The sequence below is a fragment of the Xiphophorus maculatus genome, chromosome 8 (genome assembly GCF_002775205.1).
Source record: "Xiphophorus maculatus strain JP 163 A chromosome 8, X_maculatus-5.0-male, whole genome shotgun sequence".
Classification (NCBI taxonomy): Eukaryota; Metazoa; Chordata; class Actinopteri; order Cyprinodontiformes; family Poeciliidae; genus Xiphophorus; species Xiphophorus maculatus.
The window spans coordinates 21,837,310-21,860,909 of record NC_036450.1 but is presented as its reverse complement, the minus strand read 5'-3'; the positions used below and the strand labels follow the sequence as shown (position 1 = coordinate 21,860,909).

General features: G+C 42.4%; 1 pseudogene; it reads right to left on the bottom strand.

Moving 5' to 3' along the window:
• Positions 1-722: 722 nt before the first annotated feature.
• LOC102221938 overlaps positions 723-23,600 on the bottom strand; it is a 29,391-nt pseudogene continuing 6,513 nt past the window's right edge.

The following is a 23,600-nucleotide window of genomic DNA, read 5'->3' as shown; positions in this document are numbered from 1 at the left end:
AGTATTGCAATGAGAGTTTTTGCTCATTTTTTTAATTTCATACATGCTACACTGTAAACACACTTCTTACCAAGTATTTTTGATCTAGTTTCTGAGTGCAAATGTTAGCACACTTGAATTAAGACAAAAAAACCCCAAACAAAACATAGGAACGTTTCTGCAAGATGTAGGAGTTTGTTTTAAGTCAATTCCTGAATTTTGATGAAAAGTGATAGACTATTTTTGCAGCGTCTTGTGATAAGTGAAATAATCCACCTGTGGAGCTACTACTTTTATCAATATTGAGGAATTTTCTACTTAAAACACGTTCCTATATCTTGCTGGAATGTTACTTGAAACTTAGTACACTTGATTTAAAACAAAACTAACATATTTGCATTACAATCTAGAACGAACAAAAATACTCAGGATTTTTTTTGCAGTGTAGATATTTTTTATTCATATATTTTCTCAAGAGGTTCCTGACATATGGGAAAATATGATAAACCTAAAAATCCACATGTATAACCAGATACCTCCGTAAGCGCTATAATGCTTAAGAACATCATTACCAAGAGAAGAATGTCTTTATGGATAAAGGAAAAACCTTAAACAAAACCTTCACAACCTTATTATTGAAGATCATTTCTGCTAGAGTTTGGTAAAAACCAGATGCTCAACAGGTTTGATTTTAAACGAAGTCACAGACAGTTGTGAAGACCCAGTGGTCACTAGTAAAAGCGTCAGAGACACCTGGAATGAGGACGAACGGTTAACGAGAAGCAGTGCACTCAGCCGTATTGACCTCCACACACACACACTCATTCAACACACATTAACTATGTTTCAATTGACCATATAATTGCACAATTTAACATTTTAAATCTAAATCTTCACAAAGGAGACGCCAATTTTAAACAAAAAAAACAAAGGTTCTGTTTTGGCAGTGGGATAAGGTGCCGTTTATTTTATTGGCCGTCATCTAAATTGGTTTATTTTCCAAAACTGCAACAGAAACACTATTTTTTCACATCACACAAGTCACATGATCAATACCTGGATGCCACTGCCGCAAACTCAGCCGTTGCAGTGGAAACGCCGCAATGGCAAAATTGCGCGTTGGCAAAGTTTTGCGCACATTTGTAATGGAAACGCAGCTGCTGCTTAGACTTGCTTAGACACTGGGCATCACCCACAAAACATCATTTCAAACCTGCAGTTTGGAAGTGGGAGCATTACAATGTGGGACTGTTTTCCAGCACTGGCAGACTTCGTGTATTTGAAGGAAAGATGGATGTAGAAATTTACCGGGACTTTCTTGACCAGAGTTCGAAGATGAAAAAAAAAAAAAAGATGGATTTTGAAACTCAAAGGCCAAGAAAACCTTCAGCTGACTTCAACACACGGCCACGACGGCCCAGTCAGTCACCTGACACGACTCCATTAGGTAATCTATAGAGAGAACAGAGTCGGATCAGAGGCCATAGACGATTTAAAGAGAATGGATCAAACCCACACCCAGTATGAGGTATTAAAAACATTTCAGTAAAAGTGTGTAATAATTAATCCCTTTATCTTTCAACTTCACTGCACATAATTTGATCCGTGGAATTTTGTTTTGATTTCTTTTGGTGTGCGGATTAACTGGGCTGCTACCGAGATACGGTTTGAACTTTATTCGCCGTTTCTTTGTTGCTTTTATTTTTATTTCCATGCAGCGTGTTTGCATTCCGCAAGGTCACACATGGAATACAGAATAAACAATGCATCAAAAAGCTATGCAGCTAAACAGCTGCCATGCAGCGCTTGCCAAAGGGTGGGGTGATGTCAGCTTACGGGAAAAAATATTAAAAAAATGTTTGTCTGGTGAGTCAGCCCGAAAGCAGCCAGACTGGGCCTTTGGTTTCAGGAAGAGAGTCTGAGAGCTGACAGAACACTTTACTTATAGCTATTCGTAAAATTTATTTAGACAGAAATAAATAAATCAGAAGGATGGTCTATATGCACAACAACAAAAAGAAATTGACTGGATTTTGATTAGTTTATTCGCTCCGGTTCACCAACGCAAATGCTAACATATTTGTAGACAAGTGTACCATTTTCTGAAACTTAGCTAGTATCTTTTTGTGACTTTCTTTTATTTTTTTTTCCTTTTTAAATTTGCAAACCAACATTCAATGAAGTCCTGGATTTGCGTACGGGTAGAAAAAACAGCCGTAGGAGCCGTACGGTGCGCCTGGCGTCCTTAAAGAATTTGAACGAGCCGCATTCATCATGTTCTTGTCCATTTCGACCAGGTTTGAAACGAGGAGAATGGGAGCAATCGTCTGCCCACCGCTGTATCCCTGTCAGGATGATTAATAGCTGGAAAAGAGAAGAAGAAAAGAAAAATGGTCACTGAAGTTGAGCGCTAAACAATGAATTGGTGTCCTGAATTGACACTACAGAGGCCTTGCTGAGGCCATCCTGATTTATTTCAGGCTTTTTAAATGTCCAATTCCTGTCCTGGCTGCTTAGCCAATCAGGACGGTGGATTTGGCAGCTTTGTGTTTGTGTTGCTAGTGGAGGATTTGCCGTACAATGTAAGGGAGGAAAGGGAATATTTTTTGCGTATTTAATTTCACTCTGCAACTGGGTCATGCAGTAAGGAACACAGGCCAGAGTAATTATACATACTTTCATTATTTTATTTTATTTTTTTTGCCAGAGTTAGTGGCAAGACTAGTAGCTAAGACTACCTGGAATGACACGGTCGACTCGAGTAGCCATTTTTTTTCTCCACAATAAATAGAATCTACTCTCAAGACTCCATGTTGTATTAACTTGAGGTTGTCTGATATTAACTTTTTTCCTTTATGACCTGAAATATGTGATGTGTTGGTGAATGTGTGTTGACACAAAGGTGACTTCTTCACAAACGAGTGACGGATGGTACGGGACGGGCGGGGGCCAAGGTCCATGTTTTATTTACAGATATTCAACAGTCCATGCAACTCGAAGGAGGACTGTGTAGACGCAGGAACTTTCTTTTTTCCTTGTGGTTTGCACACACCCCATTTAACAATCCTATCAATCCTAACAATCCTCCTATTAAAAAGAAAATCACACCCCTCTGACAGTTGAAGCTATTCAGACAGGCACTTCTCAAAAACCACAATTTGCTCTCATGTGGGGATTTGTAAGAATGAGGATATAAAGCAGCTTTTTTTTTTTTTTTTTCTAATGGCACGATAACACAAAACCTGATGAATCATTCTGACCAAGATGTCAGCTTCTGTTTATCAGTTTAATGAAGTGTCTTGCTTTGTTTCACGCAGGACATTTCTATCATCATCATCTGGTTATTCCTTGATAAGATCAGAACGCTGCGCTGTCGCGTTGTAACCTCGCAGAATTAGAAATATATTTTTTTGATTTAATATACCCCAATGTTTTGTTTAATCCCAACTTTGAAGCCATGTTGATTTTTGTTTTTCTTAAATTTATTGTATTTATTCGTAAAGCACTTTTCAGCAGCAAGGCATTTCAAATCCGAGTTTGGGGCCCAGATTATGTCACATCTTCTTGGAAATGGTTTCGACAATACGATATTTGTTTTTCCGTCAGAGAGAAATTCAAAGCTACCAAATAAAAAGCCAAACAAAACATACAAATTGTAATTATTTTTTTTTTTCTGACTGGCAGCATGACATTCAAAGTGCCAACGCCAGGCCCAACAGGTTTACTCTCACAAGTAGAGCATTAAAGCCTTTGCCAAGATATACAACTATTAGAAATGTAATGGACACACACACACACACACACACACACAAGGGAAAAGAGGTTTAAAAGGAATACAGACAACACAAGTCTCCCTTGTGCTCTCTCTGCCTCTTACCGTTTGTTTAAAACTTATTTTGCTGAAATGACTCACATCAGAAAGCACTCTGGTGGAAATGAGTGTATTCAAGGCAAAGAGAGGCCATTGTTGTAAAAGCCGAACTTTGTTGCCGTGTCCCATTGTCACCTGGCATATATCAAATATCAAACTTTGCGGTACAACCTGTTCTGTGACCAAAGGCTGGATTTCTCTCAGTACATCTCACAGTCGAACAACAGCCGTCTTTTCTTTCCAGACCTGAACTTACGACTTTTGTTTGCCGGCCTGTCTAACAACTTAAATTATAGGTCTGGTTTTATTTTGTTGACTTGGACTACGTTGTGTTACAAAGTGCCATTGTGTTTCAGCTCAGAAGGCGTTTGTCTTGCCCAGTGACACCAGTGAAGGAATGCCGGCGCTGACCTGAAAAAGTCCATCATCTTCATCAACGTCTACTTATGTCGTTATTGCGAACGACTTAAATAAGCTGCGATACATGGCATAAAAGTATTTGTATATTTATTGGGATGGCATCTTAATTGCTATAAATGGCAGAACACAAATATTGTCAAGCTTTGTCCATCGTCACAAAGATGGCAAATTATCTTTCTGCTGCGGCTCGGAGAAGCATTCACGTCCGTTGAGCTGTTTGTTTGTTTGTCGCGTCACAATTCAGTGGATCTTATCGGTACTCGTTGTGACTCAGCAACACGATTTCGTGCAGTGGACAGAAAATTGTATAACGTCTTCCAATTTTGGTGTATGAAATTCTGAAAAGTGCGGCATGCATTTCTAGTTGGTCACACTTTACGTTAATAAACCCCAAAATAAAACTGCCTTCAGAAGACGCCATTTGTAAACCGACTAGGTATTAATACACCAGTTCTGGGAAGGCACAAATGTATATATATATTCTTTTTTTTTTTTTGACAACATTAGTGAACAAATTAACATACCAGAAAGTTTCGGTATGTACTAGTAGAAAGGTCTAGGCGAGGTTTATGTTATAAAATCCTCTAGGGTTTTGTAACCTCGTGGGTATTTGTGGTGACGTTATCTCCCTGTGCATGGAGATGATGTTGTGCTTTGAAACCGATCGTTATCTAAAGACTTGTTCCTCGTCTTATTCAACTGTTAAAGTGTCTTGAAGCCACCAGTTGTTCCAGTTAAAATTAGAAAAAAGCATTTCATCCTGAATTGAATCAGAGCTGCGCAGAGTCACGGCCTCTGACATTTTTGAAAAGTTTGGCTTCGACAGGCTCCCTTCTTTGAGACGAAGAAGCGATAAGGTGGAGACGGGCCGGCTCAGAGTTGAAATAAAAATAAATACCTGATATTCAGACTGCAGCTGTTCAGCGCTTTTTCCTTTCCTGCTAATCATTCTGATGAATAGGTCTCGCAGTTTACAATAGGAACGGAATGTTCTCCAAGAACGCTGCTTCAATCAGACTATTGTCAGCCTAAGTAGCGACGGTTAAATATAGATATTCTTTTATATATATATAATGAAAATGCTTAATATAATACAAAACCAAGTTACCTGGAGGCAGTAAAACGTGGCAAACACCTGCAGTGACGAGAGTTCAGAGCTGGCATGAAGCATCTTTAAATCACACAGCTAAAGGAAAACAGACAAATTGCCTTCACTCACTGAATACTCAATAATAATTAAATTAGGTTGGTTTAATTTCAATATTTATTTTTTTCCTGTGCTTTCCTTTTTTAATCACAGGCCTCCATTTTTTTTTTAAAGACGGTATTAATAACAAATTAACGAGGACCAAGAAACACTCCAGAAAATTGAGAATTTGTTTTTTGGTGTTTTGTTTTGGAGTTTCTTCGTCATAGAATAATGGTAAACTGAATAAGATTTTTCCAGGCCCGGGTGTGTCTTGTAAAATTGAACTTTGCTGTCCAAAAATTATGGGTATAAAAATGAGCACACATAGGGTCAACTTGCATGACACCATCGCTTGAAAACTGCTTCCTGAAGTCATTATTGTCTGGTGTTGAAATTTGCTGGATGACAGTTTGACGTTCATGGATGTAATTCATCAAATCTCTGAATTCATCAAATCAAATTCAGCGAATTCAAATCTGAATTCAGTGAATTCAAATTCAAATTGTTTTTTCTTCTTTTGGGGAAGAAGAAGAAGAAAAAAAGGACTGTTTTGTGCATTTCTTTAAGGCAAAACCTTAAGGAAATGCAGCTGCCAGTGGAGCGAAGAATAGTTGTGTGCAGACTCAAATACCTGACACTGATTTTTATTTGTAAAAAAAAAAATCAAAATACCCATAACAGATAGAGATTTGTGGTTGTGTCAAAAACGTTAAAAGCGCATGACTGCATTAGCAAAGCGCAAATTACATTTAAGATTAATAATAAATTGGCTCTTAAAACATACTGTATTTAAACCATTGGCCATTTAAGTCTTTATCAGTTCTTTGAAATCTTAGATTAGATAGAATCAATTCTGCTCGGTGCTGGAATGTTGAACAGATTGTTCTTGGAAGTGTTTTTACCAAGTTACGAGAAAAATGACGCAAACTGTGTTGTGGATCATGTTACAGGATTGTACCATGTAGAATGATTGATCGTCCTTCTGCAGCTACTTGTACGGCTTATTTCACGGCAACTATGGAGTATTTAAAAATATATATACATATTTATGCAAAGTTAGGCTCTTCAGCTGAGGATTTAGCTACTAAATACGGTGAATTTGGCTCCTGCATTTCTTTTGGAATGACGTTTGGTTTTTCTAGGCGGTGTGGATCACTTTCTTCTGGATGCCAGGCGATTACATTACACTGCATTGCAGTTGATCAACTACTGTATGTATCGTAGGCAGCAAGGAAGTTTATTTTTGTTGTCTGTTTTGTTTTTTTTTCCAAGAGGAAATGCAAACTGCATCTTTGGAGGGAAATTTTCAGATGAAATATGAGGAAAGGACAAGCTGGTGTCGGGTGATCATTCTCTACTCGTTTGTTCAACATCGCCGCTTCTTAAGTGACTTTTTTAATTTGCTTTACCACACCCCTGAGATGTGGTAAAGCGATCTCTGAGACATCTCTGAGATGTGATAAAGAGAGTAATGCACGTGCCAGTAATGCACGCCTTCGATGTGCATTACTGGCACCAATCGACTCGTGTCGTATGATTAGGTGCTCTGCGGAGTCGCCGATACGTTTTCTTTTTGCTTTCGGCCGTCTTTGGACTCATGAAACCCGTTCAGCCTTGGAATCAACACTAATGTGGAGATTTCAAACTGCGTGGAACCACTGATTACATCTGCTGCAGTGGTTAAAGCCTCAAATCCAACAAAAGAGAAACAGAAACAATGCATGCAGAAGGTTATAAAAAAAAACCTGCTTTATCACTTTTAATGAATTTTCCAATCAAGGAAGAAACTAAAAATAGGGTGTGGCTTATTCCCTATCCACATCCAAATTCAATCCAGAGTATCTTGTTTAGATTCCTCCTGTGTGGTTTTTTGTTGTTGTTAATCACTCAGGCTTTGGTTCACTGTCGACTCCCGTAAATCCTAAGCGTAACGATCTCTTCCAGACTTCAGTAACGTCAGATGATAAGTGGAAATTTCTACTTTTAGGAGAAAATTTTCTTTTAAGTTTTAAAGTGGGACAAAGAGCAGCTCACAAATTTGATTAACGTGTGAAGCACCTCAAGTTTATAAATTTGAAATGAAATGAGCACATTGGGAATTAATCTCTTAGCATCTTTTGTTGACATTTTGCATAAATGCAAAATTTAACATTGGGTATTTAGCTAGGGAACCGATTTTCTTCCTAAATTTACTGAAAGTGCAAGCAGGGAAAAGTTTCAACGTTTAGCGTGAGCCGTGTCCGTCCAGCTGTCGCAGCAACTCAAGTGATTGTGCACGTCAGCTGAGCATTGAGAGGACTTTCTGCGATTTATCCTGAGAGCAGAAACAGAAGCAGCAGTTTGACTGCTGCAACCAAGCACACCTTTCACTGCAGTAAGAGGACAGCAACGTTCGTATTTCACGAGACAGATCTGGAATTCCAGGACCTTTTCTCGGAGAGGAGGGAGTTCCTGTAAAGCAGGGGTGGGCAACTCCAGGCCTCGAGGGCCGGACTCCTGCAACTTTTAGATGCATCTCCACTTCAACACACCTGAGTCAAATAATGAGGTCATTAGCAGGACTCTGGAGAACCTGACTGCACTTGGGAGGTGATTCAGCTGCTGGATTCAAGTGTGTTGGACCAGGGAGACTTGCAAGAGTTGCAGGACACCGGCCCTCGAGGACCAGGATTGCCCACCCCTGCTGTAAAGGAAGAGGAAGATGGAGATAATAAATCCAACTATCAAACTCAAATATTTCAAGTATGGCTCGCAGAGCCAGTAAACATCCCAAGGCGATGTTATGACGATTGGATATGAGGAAGTTTTTTTTCCGGCTTCCCGCCCCTTCCTCCCTCTCGCATTAAAACTCTGAAACATCTCTTAACCGCAAACATCTTGCATATATTTTCATCGGCATGACTGACGTTTTTGTCAGCAGGTGTGAGAGATAACGCGGTCGGTCCTGACGACAGCGTCTGACATTCTGTCCCGGCTCATTTATGGGTTCCACTGTTAATCACTCAGACTCGTTTGTCCGCTTCAAGGTCTGGTTTCTCCCCAACTTGTTGGTGATAAACACTGAACCTCTGTGTGTGTGTTTTTTTGTTGCTTTTTGTCTGAATTTCTAGCATGAAAGAACAGGCACAATTGCTGAAATATCAATGTGTGTATTGATGTGAAGATTTAAGTCTTCCACAATGAAGTGGGTTTTGAACTGGCGTTACGCGCAATCTGGTTTTTACAAATTCTGCTCGTCTCTACTTGATCTGTGCGGCTATCGAGTCTGCATAGATTTAATATTTCTTATCAATAATGGAGAAATCTATTCAAAAATCATATTGTAAAAAAAAACAACCTTAATTCAAAAGTGTTGCAAATACAGATATTAAATATTCTCACACGTTTTAGCTGAAATTTCGACACAATTTTGCAATAATTTTTTGCCATACTTGTGTTTTAAATCATTTTAACAGCTGCTTTCATTTAGTTTGCACCTAAAAAAAAAAAAAAACTGTATTTAAATATTAGTACTGAATTGGAAACAAGAAAAGCTGATAACTAATTCACTGGGTCTTTGAGCTGCAAACGTTGGAACCAGAAATCAATATTTCAAATTAATGTGGAAACAGAAAATTAAGATTTGTGTCAACTGCACAAAACCATAATCTTGGATTGTTGAGTATGTCTGACAAAGCAGTAAGTCCAGTGCTGTATGATTATTATATGAAGAAAAACCTCTTGCTCTGGTCCCAGTTTGTCAAATAGAAAAGCCTGTAAAGTAGTTGATTTATGACTTTCACGTCTTGAAGATTTATAGTTTTTTTTCTTCTTCAGTTATTAAGCTTTCTGAATGAACCGAATTGATTTAATATAAACGACAGTTTCTCTCTCACTGACATTAAATCAAGCCAGGCGATTCTTGTTCTTGGTTTTGAATCATTACCAACGTATTTGCTAAATGCCTGAATGGAAAAAAAAAAATCTTATTTATCCATCCATCCATCCATCCATCTTCTTCCGCTTATCCGAGGTCGGGTCGCGGGGGTAGCAGCTTCAGAAGGGAGGCCCAGACTTCCCTCTCCCCGGCCACTTCTTCTAGCTCTTCCGGGGGAATCCCGAGGCGTTCCCAGGCCAGCCGAGAGACATAGTCCCTCCAGCGTGTCCTGGGTCTTCCCCGGGGCCTCCTCCCGGTGGGACGTGCCCGGAACACCTCACCAGGGAGGCGTCCAGGAGGCATCCTGACCAGATGCCCAAGCCACCTCAACTGGCTCCTCTCGATGTGAAGGAGCAGCGGCTCTACTCTGAGTCCCTCCCGGATGACTGAGCTTCTCACCCTATCTCTAAGGGAGAGCCCAGCCACCCTACGGAGAAAACCCATTTCGGCCGCTTGTATCCGCGATCTCGTTCTTTCGGTCATGACCCAAAGCTCATGACCATAGATGAGGGTGGGAACGTAGATCGACCAGTAAATCGAGAGCTTCGCTTTTTGGCTCAGCTCTCTCTTCACCACGACGGACCGGTACAGCGCCCGCTTGACAGCAGATGCTGCGCCAATCCGCCTGTCGACCTCCCGCTCCCTTCTTCCCCCATTCGTGAACAAGATCCCGAGATACTTAAACTCCTCCACTTGGGGCAGGACACCCCCCCTGACCCGGAGAAGGCACTCTACCCTTTTCCGGCTCAAGACCATGGCCTCGGATTTGGAGGCACTGATCCCCATCCCGGCCGCTTCACACTCGGCTGCGAACCGCTCCAGCGAGAGCTGCAGATCACGATCTGATGAAGCCAAAAGGACCACATCGTCTGCGAAAAGCAGAGATGAGATCCTAAGGCCACCAAATCGGATCCCCTCAACACCTTGGCTGCGCCTAGAAATTCTGTCCATGAAAGTGATGAACAGAATCGGTGACAAAGGGCAGCCCTGGCGGAGTCCAACTCTCACCGGAAACGAGCCCGACTTACTGCCGGCAATGCGGACCAGACTCTGACACCGGTCATACAGGGACCTGACAGCCCGTATCAAAGGGCCCGGTACCCCATACTCCCGGAGAACCCCCCACAGGGCTCCCCGAGGGACACGGTCGAACGCCTTCTCCAAGTCCACAAAACACATGTAGACTGGTTGGGCGAACTCCCATGCACCCTCCAGGATCCTGCCGAGGGTGTAGAGCTGGTCCAGTGTTCCACGACCAGGACGAAAACCACACTGCTCTTCCTGAATCCGAGGTTCGACTATCCGACGGACCCTCCTCTCCAGGACCCCTGAATAGACCTTGCCAGGGAGGCTTAAGAGTGTGACCCCTCTATAATTGGAGCACACCCTCCGGTCCCCCTTTTTGAACAGGGGGACCACCACCCCAGTCTGCCAATCCAGGGGAACTGCCCCCGATGTCCATGCGATATTGCAGAGTCGCGTCAACCAACACAACCCTACAACATCCAGAGCCTTAAGGAACTCCGGGCGGATCTCATCCACCCCCGGGGCCTTGCCACCGAAGAGCTTTTTAACCACCTCGGCGACCTCGCCCCCAGAGATTGGAGAGCCCAACCCAGAGTCCCCAGGCTCCGCTTCCTCAGTGGAAGGCATGTTGGTGGGATTGAGGAGGTCTTCGAAGTACTCTGCCCACCGGCCCACAACGTCCCGAGTAGAGGTCAGCAGCACACCATCCCCACTATAAACAGTGTTGGTGCTGCACCGCTTCCCCCCCCTGAGACGCCGGATGGTGGACCAGAATCGCCTCGAAGCCGTACGGAAGTCTTTCTCCATGGCCTCTCCAAACTCCTCCCACGCCCGAGTTTTTGCCTCAGCAACCGCCCGAGCCGCATGCCGCTTCGCCCGCCGGTACCCATCAGCTGCTTCCGGAGTCCCACAGGCCAAAAAGGCCCGATAGGACTCCTTCTTCAACCTGACGGCATCCCTCACCGAAGGTGTCCACCAGCGGGTTCGAGGGTTGCCGCCGCGACAGGCACCGACAACCTTGCGGCCACAGCTCCGATCGGCCGCCTCGACAATGGAGGCACGGAACATGGTCCACTCAGACTCCATGTCCCCCACCTCCCCCGGGACGTGTTCGAAGCTTTGCCGGAGATGGGAGTTAAAGCTCCGTCTCACAGGGGATTCCGCCAGACGTTCCCAGCAGACCCTCACAACACGTTTGGGCCTGCCAGGTCTGACCGGCTTTCGCCCCCACCACCGGAGCCAACTCACCACCAGGTAGTGGTCAGTGGACAGCTCCGCACCTCTCTTCACCCGAGTGTCCAAGACATACGGCCGCAGATCCGATGAAACGATGACAAAGTCGATCATCGAACTGCGGCCTAGGGTGTCCTGGTGCCAAGTGCACATATGGACACCCTTATGCTTGAACATGGTGTTTGTTATGGACAATCCATGGCGAGCACAGAAGTCCAGCAACAGAACACCGCTCGAGTTCAGGTCGGGCGGGCCGTTCCTCCCAACCACGCCCCTCCAGGTCTCACTGTCATTACCCACGTGAGCGTTGAAGTCCCCCAGCAGAACAAGGGAGTCCCCAGGAGGAGCACTCTCCAGTACCCCCTCTAAGGACTCCAAAAAGGGTGGGTAATCTGAACTGTCGTTCGGCCCGTAAGCACAAACGACAGTCAGAACCCGTCCCCCCACCCGTAGGCGGAGGGATGCTACCCTCTCGTTCACCGGGGTAAACCCCAACGTACAGGCGCCGAGATGGGGAGCAACAAGTATGCCCACTCCTGCCCGACGCCTCTCACCTTGGGCAACTCCAGAGTGGAAGTATGTCCAGCCCCTCTCAAGGAGACTGGTTCCAGAACCAGAGCCGTGCGTCGAGGTGAGACCGACTATTTCTAGCCGGAACCTCTCGACCTCACGCACTAGCTCCGGCTCCTTCCCCACCAGAGAGGTGACATTCCACGTCCCAAGAGCCAGTTTCTGCAACCGAGGATCGGACCGCCAGGGTCCCCTCCCTCTGCTGCCACCCATCCCACACTGCACCCGACCCCTTTGGCCCCTCCCACGGGTGGTGGGCCCATGGGAGGGGGGGCCCATGTTTCCTCTTCGGGCTGAGCCCGGCCGGGCTCTATGGGTAAAAGCCCGGCCACCAGACGCTCGCCATCGTGCCCCCCCTCCAGGCCTGGCTCCAGAGTGGGGCCCCGGTGACCCGCGTCCGGGCGAGGGAACACCAAGTCCAAAGTTTTTATCCGTCATTGGGGTCTTCGGGCTGCTCTTTGTCTGGTCCTTCACCTAGGACCTGTCTGCCTTGGGTGACCCTACCAGGGGCATGAAGCCCCAGACAGCATAGCTCCTAGGATCATTGGGACACTCAAACCCCTCCACCACGATAAGGTGGCAGCCCATGGAGGAGAAAATCTTATTTTCTCCTCCATGGGCTGGAGGAGTAAGACACTTATCAAAGTGGCAACCAAACATTTAAAGTGTGAATGTGACTAATATTTTTTTACGCTGCTGTTGGACATCAGAGAAAGTGAATCTCTGTATTATCCAACTGTTTAAAATCATCTTTAAGAAGGTAAATCTTATTTACCTTCTTAAAATTCAGAAGTTTACATCCACTGATCTCATCGTTTTATGCCTTTCTAAGGTTACTTGCGCACAAATGTGGATACATTTTAAGATAACACATCGCTGTGTGACGTCATGGAAATCCAAGACAAATTATCCAAGATATCAGGAAAATAATTATGTCTGGTTCACCTTTTAGTATCGTTTTTCAGATGTCTGAGTGTCACATTCATCTGTCCAAAAACAAAATCTTACCAAGACATTTTGGTCCAGCTTCTAGTGCAAATATCTTAGTATTCTTTGAATAAGAAATCTAACATACAAGTACTTTTTAGCTAGATATAGGAGCATGCTCCAAATTGATAATTCCTTAATATTGATGAAAAAGTTCCTGTTCCACTGGCAGATAAATTCACTTGAACACTTTTCTCATGTTACAAGTGAAAGAATTTGCCATTGGAACGAGTACTTTTTCAAAATTACTAAGGATTTGCGTTAAAACGAGCACCTACATACATCTCTGTGAAAAGTTACGTTCATACATTAGTTTTGTCTTATTTCAAGCGTACTTAGACATTTGCACCAGAGACTAGTCCATAAACACTTGGTAAGATGGGGTTCATACCGGCATACACTGCAAAAACACAATGTGGGTGTTCAGCTTTCACATGATTCAGGAAATAGTCGGGGTCTGCTTACCAGGAATGCATGTACTTTCGCACAAAACTGTACGCATCACCCCCACGTCAAGTACACGTAAAAGACCAAAATCCTGTGCCTACATGGGCTGAAAGGCCACGGAGAGAAGAACGACAGATATGTCGATTTAAATCGAGGATGCCTTTCATGGCATCTTTTCAGGTCTCGTTTTCTGTACTGTAACTATGAATTGTTTGGCCTTCATTAGCATAGTTATAATTTAAATAAAATATGAAAAGCCTGGGAACCTGAAGCATCGGGGTGGCAGCATCGTGTTTTGGTGAAGGAGGGACTGGTGTACTTCAAGAATTAAATCGGCATAGTGCGGAAAAACGTTATGTGGAAATATAGAAGCAACATCAGTCAGGAAGTTAAAGCTTGAGCACAAGTAAGGCTTATATTGTGGATGCCCCGTATCACATCACCACAATAATTGCAAAGTGTCTTATCCACAACAAAGTCAATGTCTTGGAGCGGCCATCACTGAGCTCAGTTCTCTCAGAACTGCTGCATTTATGCTGAGATTACTTCAGACAGAGTTGGAGTTATTTTAATTTAATTTAATTCATGTCTGAAGGAAAATGGTAAAGCAAAGTCTCATTTAGGATATCAGTAAAAGGGGCAGACAGAAACTTTGTACCACACACACACAAATAAAATCTTTAAAACCATACATTAAAAATATAGAAAATATATTGACATATGTGGCTGTAGCACAAGAGTTAACTTCTAGAGGTAAGAACAGTTTTGAAATGCTCTGTAAATGTTGATATTTTCTTTGTCAGATGAGACGTTTGTCTGCCAACACTTCAAACTGAGGGCGATGGCAGCGACTGCCGTTTCAGCTCGTCTCCATAACAGTAACGTAAACAACCGCACAGCCGTAAAATACACACACACACACACACACCCACACCCCCCCCCCCCCCCACACACACACACACACACACAGAAAACAAAACGCTGCATTGCTGTCAATTTAAATCAAGGATCCCTTTCATGGCATCTTTTCAAGTCTCGTTTTCTGCACTGGCATCGGTTCAGAGGGACGTCTCAAACAAAAGGACAAAGCAAGAGGAAATTAACTGAATTGAAAAAGAATGTGTTAACTAATCGTTTTGAAAGAGGAGGAAAAAAAAAACACCTCCAAGAAAAACCCCTGAAATCAGAGACGTGGTGTGTCATCCCAGAAATGCTTGAATGCAACGGCGCCGCTGTGTGTTTAGAGACGTTACCCGTTTCATGAAACAGAGATCCCTGCTTGGCCGTTTTGGGTTTCCTGGACCGCGGCGCCTCAATCGCCATCACCTCGTCGCAACACCGTTTCCTCTGACCTGAAACAGCCCAAGTCGGCAATTACACACGCCGCAATACGAACAAAGAAGTATTCATTAACAGATTTTCGTAATTATGCTATCATGACGTCTAGTCAAGTTCAGGTTTTCGTTATACCTGCTGTACCACATGTCAGTCAGGAGGCCCAGAGGGTGAAAACGCACACACACCATTACACACACGTGTGATTTTTTCAGTTGTTCCGTCTTTACATTTTCATCATTCATTGTAGTGACAGGTTACCAACAGCAATTGTTTTTTCTTTTTTTTGAGGCTTCAGCAAATTTGTGCTGACCACAAAGCAGCTTATTTTATGTCAACTAACAAAAGTCTAAGTCTAATGTTCTGCAAGAGGAATGCAGTAGTAGTCTGCTATAGTCAGGAAAACCAATCAGAAGCATTTTCAGCCACTTTGTTAAGAGTAAAGACCTTTTTTGGTTGATAAAAATGCATCAAAGTCTTTTGTTTTGCCATTTCAGCAACATCCTAATTATTTAGACCTGCCCTAAATAATGAAGGCAACAGCATAATTGGCACGTGAAAAGAAAAGTGTCCAGTTTCTAGGTGTGGAAGATATGAACTCAAGGTTTTAGCACAATATTTTGCGGTGCTGTTGTAATAATGACAAAAGTGATAATAACTATTTGTTACGCCTTTTTTAAAATTTATTTTTAAGGTAACTCTACGGCTCAGACTGCGTCACAGCAATAACAGTCCCACAAACAAATGCTGCCCTGGAGGATCATTCCCATTGGAAATACTTTTCTTTAGGACTCCAGTCACACTGTGACCAATTGCAAATTTGTTGGCTTTTGATGCTTTCATTGAACCAACAACGCAGAAAACAGTAAAACCCTCCTGACATAAAGGAGACGTTTAATCATCACTACTAATGGCAAAGAAAAATCAAAAACATTGCAATAAAGGAAACAATATGGTAGGTTTCTAGATTTTGTACAACGAGCGTTAAAAGTGAACCTGCCAACACTTTACATCCCCCTGAAAACGGCGGCGCATTGTCGAGTTGGGAGGGTAGAAAGACAGAAACTTTAAAAGATTTAACACTGGGGCAATTGTTTACCTTCTGGCAGGATGATGCCAGATGAGAAATGAACTGGTTTTAAGGTGTTAGTGGCCTAGCAAAAGTCCAAACAGTGATCTGCTTCATGTGAGAAAACTCTAGAAGACTCTAGATGTGCAAAAGTGTTAGGTGGTTCTACAAAGTATCGACTCTGTAGAAGTAAACAAACACCAATCAGGCTTTTCTTCGTAAAACCTTTTGAAAACTATGCACCATGCAGCCGAAACACAAAATCTTATCAAGTATTTTTAGTAGTTCTTTTGTGCAAAAGTCTTGGTAAACTTAAAATTATGGAGCCCCTCAAGAGGACATGTTGAAAAAAATGTATTTTGTGTTCCCTCGCAATACTGTACTGATCAGTTCATGCGGCGTAATTGAACACTCTAAGCCTTTTTTACGGTGGCCGCCATACTTTCTGCTTTAATATAAGATTATGTGAGGATTTTCCCATCTTTTTCTTTAGTATAGAAAGGCACCACAAACCTGTGATATAAACAGAAGCTTTCCGTAAGTAGGAAAGAAATAAAAATACATCCCAATTTGGACTATTTCTGAGTTATTACTGCGGTGCAATAAGTCGTCTGACAGTTTTGATTGTGTCTCTGTTGTGCTGGTTGTCTAAAGGGCCGTTTTCATGTTCAGCTCCATCTCAGCCTTAACAGACATAAACATGCAGTAAATACATCGATTTTCAATCAGTGTTTTGCACCACAGACTTAATAATAACAAACAAGTTTTATTATTAAAAACACGACAAACTGATGATGGTAAAGAGCCGCACTGGTTTAACCTCATCTGTCCCTGTATCAATCAACTACAAACCTCTTCTTTCTTTGTTCTGTCACAATTATCGATTTATTCCATTATTTGATCATCAGGCTCCAAACTTTGCAAGGACTGACCGCCCCGCTCACCCGCTTCCTCACACACACAAAGCCAGCAGACCAGTATCCTTCCCGTTCATACCTGATGACGTCACGCCCACATCGACACACCCACCACCCAGGTGTCAAAGTCGCGTGCTCCTGTCAGAGGAGGACATAGAAAATGTCAGATATTTCACAAGGAGATATTAGCATACATGGAAAATCCTCACATAACCTTATATTAAAGCAGGAAGAACGGCGGCCACCGTAAGAAGGACTTACAATATTCAATTATGCCGCATAACTGATCAGTAGATTATTGCGAGGGAACGCAAATGAAAAAAAAAATCCCCCATGACCCCTGGAGGACTCCGTACAAAATAAGACTGAACTAGTTGAAAAGTAATTTTTCAGCAAGAAATGAGAGCTTGTTTTGGGTCGGTAATTCTTTATTACTGATAAGATAGATAAGAAAATGAACTGAGATTATTTCACTTCTAATAAAACATTTTCCCCCATAAGTGAAATAACCTGCCAGTGGATCTAATACTTTATCAATACTGAGAAATGACTTACTAAAACCCACCTCCTTTAATATCTGGCTGAAAAGTTGCTTATTAGTCACTTGAAATGAGACAAAACTAAAATAAATAAATAAACTACCGAGTAAAACGTTGCGGTTCACGTTTGCTTCGGTACCTGTGAATTCCGCAAAGCTGGTCGGTTCGCTCCAAATTCCCCTCTGCTCAGTTCCCGCAAGCGACGACAACGCCCTGCGCTGCATCGGTTTGAAACCAACGACCTGCTTTCACTTTGCTAATAATAGCCCGAGCAGTTTTCATAGCAGGTAAGAGCTTAAAATAAACAAGACTTATTCTTCAGATAATTTCCTTACTCGGGTTGTAGACATGTTGCTGGAGGGCCTTGTTCCAGCTTGGCAGGTCTGCGTAGGCCGCATGCTAATGCTAATCTGTAGCCTGTGGACAGTATCGCTTTCAGACAGACACACCTTGGTATGTAAACAAAATACAGAAATGGTGTAAGCTTGATATTTAATTTAGATTTCTCAGAAATTTTCTGCAAGAACATCTACATTAATATAATAACATAGTATATATATATATGTACCGTATTTTCCGCACTATAAGGCGCACCGCATTATAAGGCGCACTGTCGGCTTTTGAGAAAATTGAAGGGTTTTAGGTGCGCCTTATAGTGCGGGAAATACGGTACACATTTTGGTATATATATCCAAATTTAGACTAGTCTAAATTCTGGTCAGCTAAGGCTCAGGGCAAAGGTTCTCTGATAAATCCCTTCACAGACCAGCTGTATTTATGATTAAATCACATACAGGTAGACTGTTTACTGTTTGAGGGACTTCTCTTCAATGTGTTGAAATAGATTTTATTTAAGGGCGTCGGCCCCAGTCTGTTACCATGACGCTGCCAGCACCAATGTTCTACCCAGTGCTTGTTTTTTTTAATCATTATTATTTTTAGGCCAGTTTTGGTTGAATTTGGTCTGTCCTGACCAGAGCACCTTCCTCCACATGCGAGTTTGACTTTTTTGTGAAAGAATTGGGGAAAGTTCAGGTAACAAATAAACACTTTGGACTGCAGGTGCATCCTTTACCAGGGATGGAAATTCTAGTGAACTTCCTCTTCATCTCATGAGACAGGACAAGATCGATAGGCATTTCTTTTGGTTTCCTGAGCCGGGTCACATTTTACCACGTTGGAAGAACCGGCTTGGTGGAAGAGTACACGTGGCTTTTGAATATTGCAATGATAAACGTACTTAGCTCGTCTGAACTTCATCTCAAGTGTAACATTATCAAGATCCGTCGTCAGGAAGGTGTTTAATGTTCAAGCGCTAAGAGAAAACATCCTTTTTGCATTGGGATTTTCTTTTTTCCAACATTCGCAGTTAAATCTAACGTGACAACGATGATGGAAAAACGAAACACTGAAAAAAACACACGTCAAAGAGATTTGACATGGAATCAGAAGTAGACGCAAAACACAATACGAGCCAAAACACAGCTTTTATTTCCCCCCCTCCTGTTTAACAATGGCTTTTCCGCTTAGCAAGCAGGTTATGCCAGTCTGTGATTGATGAGGAGGGATCCGATTGCCCGTGTTGAATGAGTGGCCTCGCATTCAGCACGACAGCAATCGGTGCATAAAAGGTTTATTTTCTATCCAACGCTCAAGAATCAAGAGTGAGAAACTTACAGGAATCAGGATATGCCACCCGCTGATCAGATTAAAAGTTAAATTTGAAAATGACCTTTAAGCAGGTATTTAAATTTTTTTATTTATTGTTCTGGTGTAATATTTTAATCTTAAATATCATGTTTGTGTCAGCCCCCAGCAGAAAATCATCATGATTATTGAATATGATTGCACATTGGAATGCATTGCATTGATAAAATGTACAAATAACGTCAAGAAAAACAAAACCTCCCATCCTCATACATGTGGTTGTTCCATAAGCAAAAAGTTAATGAACCGTATTAAAAGAACATTTCCTCTTCACTCTCAGTTCCTCATAATTGTTTTATACTGATGCACTGGTATGTGGTAGCTGGCATTTACCAAAAATAAATGTAAAAAGAGATCCATCTGCAAAGGAGGAAACAAAGGTATCACAAGGAACATCTGATAAATTGTCATTATGTAAGAAAAGAGTCAGGTGGACTTTTTTTTTTCTTTTAACACATGTCTGTCTGCAGGTTTCTTGGTTAAACTGGTCCTTTTTGACGTCACTGGTTAATGCCTTATCCTAAACCGTACAGATTAATCATGAGATTATTTTCTCTCCCCACCCCCCTTTCCTCGTCATCCCGCAGGCAACAACAGTCAGACATGCTGTCCAAACTCGAGGTATTTCTCAGGAAGGTCTCCAGGATGTTTGGTAAATTTGGCTTAACCCAGTGGTTACATATGCACATCTGAAATAAATACTGTTTTGCGTCTGAAAAGTCAGCGATCAAAGTTAGAGGAAACATGGCTCACGTTTCATCAAGATCAACTCTGCATGCGAAATTGCAACACATTGGGAAACCTATATTTGTGTTTCGACACAATAAAAATCCACGAAACTGAAGCGCCGCACTATCGTAATTGAAAATCTTAACTCCGCTAGTGAGCCAATATTGGGTTATCATTGGGGCTTTAACCACATCATGATCCAAAGCATATGGCAAATCATTATAGGAATAATTTATCAGAAACTAAAATCTACTGTGGGTTTAAAGGAGGAATGGTGACTGTACAATCTCTCTAGATCACCTACAGAGGAATGGTGAATGATCCGCTCTGCATCCTTTCGTCTTGTGAAAAATTGTTTGCACTGCGTGATCATCCAGGTGCAATATTGATAAATTTAGTCACTTAAATAGGTGTCCCTATAACACGCTGTGGCTAATTTAGAAGTTATTCCGTCATACTAATAGTACAAGTTATACTGTCAAGTTTATACTGTCACAAACACCCTGCAGAAGTGCCTGAGGAAAAACTGCAGAGCTTCAAATGACACGCCGCAAGCTGATGAGCTATAAATCAGTAGACTGCAGCTCAGGCTGGTTTTTCTCAACTGTGCAACAGGTGAGTAGTTTGAGGTAAACAACTTCATTTCTTTACAAATCAAAAATGTTTTTTAAAAAATAAATAAATGAAAGCAGCTAAAAAAAAACAAAATAAAAAAAACAGACGGCTCAGTTCCTGTGTAGATCAGCGTTTTGATGAACATGTCACTGGGTGCAATTAGTCAAGTCCTATTTTTGAGCTTGAGATTCATTTTTAATAATCAACTACACCGCTCACAATTAACCCAAGACGCTAATAGACCTCAGCCATGAATGTTTAAAGAAAGTAAAAGGGGGGGTTTAACTTTCATATTTTCTAAAAATATGTTTGTGCACGACTATTGGACAAATATTACTTTACAAAACGATCAGGCAACTAAATGAAAAACGTTTTCACACCACACTTATGTTCATCTCTTGAAAGCAACACTATGTATCCTGTGAAAAACATGTCATTCACATATTTGCTATTATGTCGGCGACAGAATGGCATGACAGATAATCTGAATGAACACAAAGAGCTACTCTGACTATTCTCCTCGTCGACAGGCCGCTGCCTCCCCGTTTCCCTCTGCTGCGCCACAGCCGGTTCGGCACAGTGTAGGGTGACGAGTTCACGGCTAACGTCACGCTTCTCGTCAAACGTTCTGCACTTACTTTGCTTCTATTCCCAACACGTTTCTTGCCGCCCTGTGGACTGTATGCGACAAAACGTTGGATGGTGATCATGTTCCTACATCAGAGCAATTTCAAACGAGACTTTTGGTCTTTTAACTGACTCAAAGTAAAAACAAAATCTCTTTTTTTTGGGTCCATTTTGCCTAAATTAAAGAAGTTGCCTCATATATACACACATTTCGATATAAAGGGCATCGACCTCCTTCGTCCACACGCTCCCTCTTTACACAGATGCACCTCTTTACCACCTGCTGCACTTGAATGAATTGGAGTTAGAATAAAATGCCTAAAAATAATTCCAAATAATTGCAAACAGAGCAATCTCTCAATATTTTTGTTTCCCCTTAATGACATGCGGATCCTTCCATGTTCATGGACTTTGTGTAAATAATATGAATATGTTAACTTAAATGGACTTGCAGAAGAGTAGCCGTTTCAACCTCACTTCCTGAACTTGTCAAAAGCAGAGAAGGGCAACACTTGTTGCCACCCGCAGTAAAAATGTGTAGAAGTCTAAGAAATTCTAATTCCTCACCTCCCCCCACAAAAAAAAGAAAGAAAAAACACAATAAAAGCTCTTGTGGCTGATCTGAGATTTTTATTTCACCTCCCTCTGCTTGGTAAGAAAAATCTCGGCTCCTCATCCAACACCGTTTGTCACAGCCGTCTATTTTATTTTATTTTTTTTCATAAGCAGGGCTTGACATGCAGATATTTTGTCGCAGCCACTTCCTGACTCACAGCTCAACAAACCTCTGATCTACTTCAGTGTGTCGTCCGTTTTTCTCTCCGTTTGTTTACTTATTTATTTAAGAGTCGGTGAGAGAATTGGGCAATCTGCTTGACATCACCAGCCTAGCAGGAAGTCGCAGATAACTTAAAAATTAAAGTGTATATTTGAAAGGAATGCTTCAGTTATGGTTGTTAAATAGGAAAATAATTGTGACACCAGATGATGTTTCTTCTTACCACAACACGCAATAAATACTCTAAAGGTGTGAATTTCAGTGGGGAATGACATTACTGTGAAGATGATCCATTTATCGATGGCTACAACATGAATTCTTATACACACTTATAAGGTGATCTTATAAGTGTGTAAAAATGTTTCTATGCTGCAACATAGAAACATTTTTGCTGTTTTAAGTGTGCATCTGCAGCTGCATTTGACTGAATTCATTCCATACTCTGATCTTTGACAAATCATCTTTATTAAACTACATTATTAAATAACTGAATAGATTAGTGTGATATCTGACCGAGAGTGGGGAGAAATAACCCCGGATTTAAACCGTGAAACTCTCTAAACAGCTTTGTTCCGTGTTTTTACTCACTGGTGCTCTCTAGTGGGTTTGTCCTGCGACTGCAACCGACCCAAGAAGCAACATGTCTGCATCTTTGCATTGACCTCATTCTGACTTTGCATATTTCAAACCCAAACCTTTGTGACGGGGATCACAAGCAGAGGCTCGTCCTCCGACTCCAGCTCTTCTCCACAGCAGACAGCAGAGAAGAGTTTGGCCTGCGAGGCCACAGTAGAAGTTTCCCCAATGACCTGCGTCGTCCTCAAGCTGAGTGAGAGCAATAAAGAAACAAAGACACACGCAAGTAAATCGGAATCAAAGGGAGTTGTTGTGATTGGTGGCAAAAAGAAATGTTACAATATGTATTCACCTTGATCTTAAATTGGCCCCTCTTTGCTGGCCGAGTCATGCATAAAGGCTGGGCGACTAAGCAGCAGCACATGTTTCCATACCGAGGCAACCAGAATGGACTATCCTCTGTAAAAAAAAAGCCTAAATCATACTTAAAAAAATACAATAAGAGGGAAACAACAGGAAATTACCAGTTGCTGAAAGTGTTAAATCATGCGTCTTGAAACCCTCTCTGACATGTTCAATAGTCAGTGTTGTCTGGGCCAACAGGTTATACTTTGGGCCCCTATGAATGCAAAGAAATTCATACAATCAGAGTTTCTTTAAAAAATAAAATCATAATAATTAAACGTGTTCCAAGGGCCGCGCCCACAGTGCAGAAAGAGGTGAAACATGTTCAGGCCTCGGGCAGACGGAGCAGGACGCAGGACACAGACTCAAACGCGGCGGCCCGGATCTTTTTCCGGGCATCCCAACAGTTGCTGAACGAGCCTCCCAGGAAGATCATTCTCCTGGGAGCCGGGGCCGCCGGAGGGAAATCCTCGGCCCCGCAGCAGCTGTAGATCTCGACGCGGCGCGAGAAGCCCGGACCCGCCTCGTCGCTGGGCTGCACAGGGACGCAGTTGGTAGCACTGTTGCCTTGCAGCAAGAAGGTCCTGGGTTCAAATCCCGGCCGGGGGTCTTTCTGCACAGAGTTTGCATGTTCTCCCTGTGCATGCGTGGGTTCTCTCAGGGTT